The following is a 5,343-nucleotide window of genomic DNA, read 5'->3' as shown; positions in this document are numbered from 1 at the left end:
AAGATGAAGTCAACAAGAAGTCAAGACAATGATATGATCCTAGCATTAGTCGAAAAATATAAGAGTAAGTGTAATATTCTCATTTATGTCAAGTGGCTGCAAAACCATGCAACAGTCACTAATGGAAAAAACCCCTATTGCGTCAGTTGTAAAGGGCCTTTTGCGTCGGTTTTGGACTGACGTATATCGAGGGGTCGTATTTGCTATGCGTCAGTTGTGGACTGACGCAAAAAGTTCACCATTTGCGTCAGTTGTGCTTTAAAAACTTACGCAAAAAAGAACCATTTGCGTCGGTTGTATTTAAAAAACTGACGCAATTGTATGTACAACCGACGCAATTGCATCAGTTCTTTATATAAAACCGATGCACTTTCTTTAGTTTTTGCATCATTTGTTATAACCGATGCAATTGATATTTTTTTAGGGCCAGTTGAATTTCTCATTTCCATCATTTCTTTCAAAACCGGCGCAATTTATTAATGTTTTTTATATAAAAATTTGTTGCTGAAATTATATAGAACTCACAATCCGAATACCAAAACTTAAAATCCTGCAACAATAAATCCAACCAACCACTAATACATCTCATGTAAACAACATTACATCTCATTCAACCCAACAATGTTCCAAATACAATCCAATGTCTAAATAATCTAACAAACGTCTTTGTTACTAAGCTAATCTATACTAAATGTTCTCTAAACATCTAATAAACTTACATAAAACTATAAATTAATCCAAATTCGATGCCACAAATCTAACACAACTCAAAGTCTCAATCGGACATACTCTCGATCGGAGTGGTAGAAGAATACATAGATCAGCTGGCAACCCTCTCTTGCCTTGACCCTATCTAGGAATATCCAATATACCCGATAGCCAACTCCTCATTGATTAATGCACTGTTGGTTCTGGTATGCACTCGTGGTTCAATGCTGAGGTTGGAGAACCTCCTCATTGATTAATGCACTGTTGGTTCTGGTATGCACTCGCGGTTCAATGCTGAGGTTGGAGAACCTGCATATAAATCACAAAAATAGTCATTGAGTATGCACCTTTTTGATAAATGAGATAGAGGACCTTCCTAAAAAGTGAATAGAGTGACTAATGACCACTAGGTGGAAATGTGAAATGGAACAAGTTGACAAAGATAACAAACCTACTTAGGATTCAGCAAAAGGAACATTCCAGCACCCTTGTTCACATCCTAAGATCAGATTATGTGAGTAGCAAGGTCATGAGTGCTATAAAAGATGAAATAGTTACACATTTTTAGTTAGTGATTTGGAGGGAAAAAGAGGGATCTTAATACCGTTTTCCGGATAACATATTAAGTTTGAGGGAACCGTTTTTCCTCTTACAAGCCAATTCAAAGTTGTTTTTAACATAGTAAAAGTTGACGGGAAAACACCCTTTTTCCCTCCCCATCCCATACTCATACCGGCCCTCCATGGCTTTATCCCCCTCTTATTATCCTATCCAAACAATGCAATAAGGCAATCTCATCAAGTCTTGTTTATATCCTAAGTTGAAATTTACCGAGCTAATCCAATTGAGCGATGCAACTAAGAATGAAGGTAGAATAAATAATGAGATAGCCCCACCAAAGAGTTATCCTCGAAAGAGTACCTGAGAAGATCTAATGAGCAGTTAGCAAGTCCAGCTTCTGAGTGGCGTAGAACATCCCAGTCTTTTCTGAAAGTTAGAGTCCAGGATCCATAATGATGGATTTCATTCTTCGAGATCTAACAATTCGACAAGCAACCACACTAAGTAATTGTTGCGATCATTCATTATCTTAGTAACAAAAAAATACACCAGCATCCTCCAAAAGGTTAGACAGAACAAAAGAAAGAACCAAGTTTTTAGAAGATAAAGACGAAAACCTCTAATTATTAATGAAAGTCATTCGAGACATAACTGAGCTAATAAGCTGGTACAAATATGAGTGGAGCAACGACAAAGTAGATTAATGATAACAACCAAGGACACCCCTTCTGTCCCCATCGGGTAAAACAAATCTGTTCAGAGCAAAGAACTGGTCACCCAAAAAGTAAAGAAGTCTGGCTTAGAAGCAAAGTGAAAACTAGTCAACAGTAGACATAAAAGTTTACCTAGAACATTATTCCATTTGAATATACAGATAAGATGATTCAAGCTTGTTGACCTGCCCAATATCTAACGAGGTACCAGATGTACCACCCTCGTAGGTGAAGCTTAGGGTAGCGCCGGTCTATGAACCCCAGGAGTTGTCTCCCAAATGTCCTGCAACTCTGATTTCAATCCATGCCTAAAAGTTTCAGAAGGCAAGAAAAGCTATTAAATCATTAAACTAATAATGAACACAAAATATGAGCTAACCCAACATTGCTATAGTTAAATGAATCGTGTATTCACAACCTTGTGGTAATAACGCATTTAAAAAGGAAACGGCATCATACTAAAAGTGACAGGGTGACTGTGTGAGGGTTAACATGCCAACAATAATTTCACAATCACTAATGAAGGAAATTAGAATAAAGCTTTGTAACACAACTGGCAGTCTGCCAGAATCCCTGAACACTCTGCACTAAAAATTCGCCTTTTCCTTGACTCTGCACATACTTTGACATTATTAACAACCATCCGTATTCAAGAACAAGTGGCAGAACTTGAAGAAAGAGAAGCATAACTGCATAAGTAGGTACACTAGACTATAATAATAGTGAACTGCAAACCAAAAGAGCATATAAAGTATAGAATAAATCACCGAATTGAAACATATATATATACACTTCATTAGATTATTGACGGTTAGCATTGATATATTCACGCAAAAATATACAGATAAAAATAGACTTTTTTCTTAGATATTGAAGACTTTTTTTCTTAGATATTGAAGGCCATGTCCTTGTATGTCTCATTGCCATGTGCCCTAAGCAGCACCTTAGATAACATTAGAATTTGATATACTAAATCAGTGAATTGAACAAGGTTATCCTCTATCAGTGATGAACAAAACTATAAAATTTCTCTCTTAAGAATCTCATAATCATAAATGGCCTATTTCCAGCACCAATATAAAATATAAATACAGACAGAATCTCAACTTTAATTTATGTCAAAATGTAAAAGATAAGTGAATCAGACTTACTGAAAACCCATTCCATACTAATAGGCGATTCACGAATTCAAAACTGACGGAGCGATTCATATTAGGACTTCCATATACGAACTCTCAATTAGCCATGCCCTTTGTCCTAGTGTCCTCTAGGGAAAGAAAGGATTACAGAAATCAATAATTTCAAGAAGCACAATCATTTGGGTTCAACATTATGAAAACACAAATTTAAATGTTGTAGGAAAGAAGTTATACCTGTTCTGAGTCTCCCCATCAACGAAAAGCAGAGAAGGATTGTAGGCGTATCCAAACATACTGACCACTCATTGTAGCAATGCAGTGCCACGTCTTTTGAGCAACTGTTAGCCCAGGACCCTCCAAGCCCGTTCTTACTGCAGGTAGTCGGATATAGTGACAAGTAAGATCTAAGACATGAGAAAACTAAAATTTCAAAAACATATTATTAAAGAACAAAAATAAAAAGGGTTCTTTTGGTCATCTATTAGTTTATCATATAGACAAAAATGTGAATACTCTTAGCTGGACTTGTGTACAAACACAAAGAAAATAACATTTTGCCTACGATACCTGCAAATCAAATAGGAATACTTCACCTTCATTTACACAAATATGAGTAAGAACAAATCAAATAGGAACACCACCATAATGCAATGAATTGATAAACACACAAACTAATTTGAGTATTCAGTTAGATTGAAAGCTCCGTTGTTATTTATTTACTGAACAATACTTCGATTATGTTGTATGAAGCAAGATGCAGTTAGCTACTAGCTCTAAAGCACATATGCATAAGCGTCTATTTGACAATCCAACAATAATAACTCAAAGACAAATTCAGAGATTTACATAAATCTGAAACCTTGCTTACTGGAGTATTTTTTTACAATGTTAATGGTGGTTATCGATGACGGAGTGTGCTTAGTATACATAATAAATTAGTATTCTGAAACAACAAAAAAGCCATTCAAATAATGAACTAGATGCAACAACACCGTACAATGTAAGACGGAATATAGTATAAAAAAAATGAAACAGTAAACTTCACAACCCGATTCACACACTCCATTCAATTATCGATTTTACTATGCCCTGAACACCCCGTCACTATGCTTTGACTTCAAACTACAAGGCGATTCAAAATGATAAAACGATTCATAAATACGATAAAGAGGAACAACTATCAACGAATTCATAAACATGCAAATAAATTTACATTCAAACAACAAACAAGAATAAACATAACAAACAACAATAATCATACTTGAAATAAGGAAGCACGGTGTTGGTGGTGGTGGCCTGGTGCGACGGCTTGAGCGACGGCATAAGGAGGGCAGCACGGTGGTGGTCGTGTGACGGCAGAATGAGGGAGCAACATTAAGGTTTGGTGAATAGGGAACGGTTTCGTGTTCAGCAGTAGGGTATGGTCGTGCGACGGCTCCAATAGTGGTGGTGGCGCGACAGCAGCAGTAGGGCGCGGTGATGGTGGTCGTGGTGGGACGATCAAGCTAGGGTTTGGTGATTAACGATCGAAGAACAAGGGAAGAGTAATTGAGAGATGAAAAATTTTGAGACGGTGTATATTAAGAGGGTTCAACTGTTGTTTTTTTTTTTATTAAATTTTATTTGCATCGGTTTACACTTCAATTGATGCAAAAACCTAATATCAAATAAGTCGGTCAAAGAATAAAACTGATGTATTTGATTAAATAGTCAGTTTTATTAATAACCGACGCAAAATATAAGTCGGTTGTTATAAAGAACCGACGCAAATAGCTTAACTAAAGGCAAAAAATGCATTCCCGCCAAAACTAAGTACTTTTTGCGTCAGTTTTTGTAGAACCGACGTAAATCGACTGACGCAATAGGTGTTTTTTCTACTAGTGAGTGCACTCACTATGGTTTCTGATACTACCGTATGGAGGGACTTTTATTCGAAATGTTTAAGTGTCAAAATCTTTACAAATTTCATATTCTCAAAGATTTTACATTTGAATTATCCCAGTTTGAAAACAAATCTGAAAAAATCAATTTGCAAAACTCACATGTGACTCCTCTAAAGTTGTGCATCTACTTTTACATAAATGGAAAGGTGATTTAGTCAAGTACTAAAGCACTCTTCCATTTGTGGTAAGTTGTCACTTGTCAAATGTGTTGAAGTTTTAAATCTGAAATTTTAAGTCATAAATCCACATTGATTAATCCTCTAGATTTGTGCATTTACC

The 5,343-nt window shown here is 36.0% G+C and overlaps 1 long non-coding RNA gene across 5 annotated transcripts; it reads right to left on the bottom strand.

Moving 5' to 3' along the window:
* Positions 1–834: 834 nt before the first annotated feature.
* Positions 835–2,477, bottom strand: LOC141590296 (uncharacterized). 5 transcript variants are annotated; one of them, XR_012520487.1, is made up of 5 exons: positions 2,168–2,477; positions 1,630–2,021; positions 1,160–1,244; positions 951–1,017; positions 835–883 (listed from the first exon to the last, which is right to left on the bottom strand). It is a non-coding gene; the product is annotated as an uncharacterized LOC141590296 (long non-coding RNA). The 5 variants fall into 5 exon arrangements; XR_012520486.1 differs by having other exon boundaries at positions 836–883; positions 1,164–1,207; XR_012520484.1 differs by lacking the exon at positions 1,160–1,244 and having other exon boundaries at positions 839–883; positions 2,168–2,290; positions 2,401–2,471.
* Between the last annotated feature and the right edge of the window lie 2,866 nt (positions 2,478–5,343).

The sequence above is a fragment of the Silene latifolia genome, chromosome 1, assembly GCF_048544455.1.
Source record: "Silene latifolia isolate original U9 population chromosome 1, ASM4854445v1, whole genome shotgun sequence".
In the NCBI taxonomy this organism is placed as follows: Eukaryota; Viridiplantae; Streptophyta; class Magnoliopsida; order Caryophyllales; family Caryophyllaceae; genus Silene; species Silene latifolia.
This window is presented reverse-complemented; position numbering and strand designations above follow the sequence as displayed.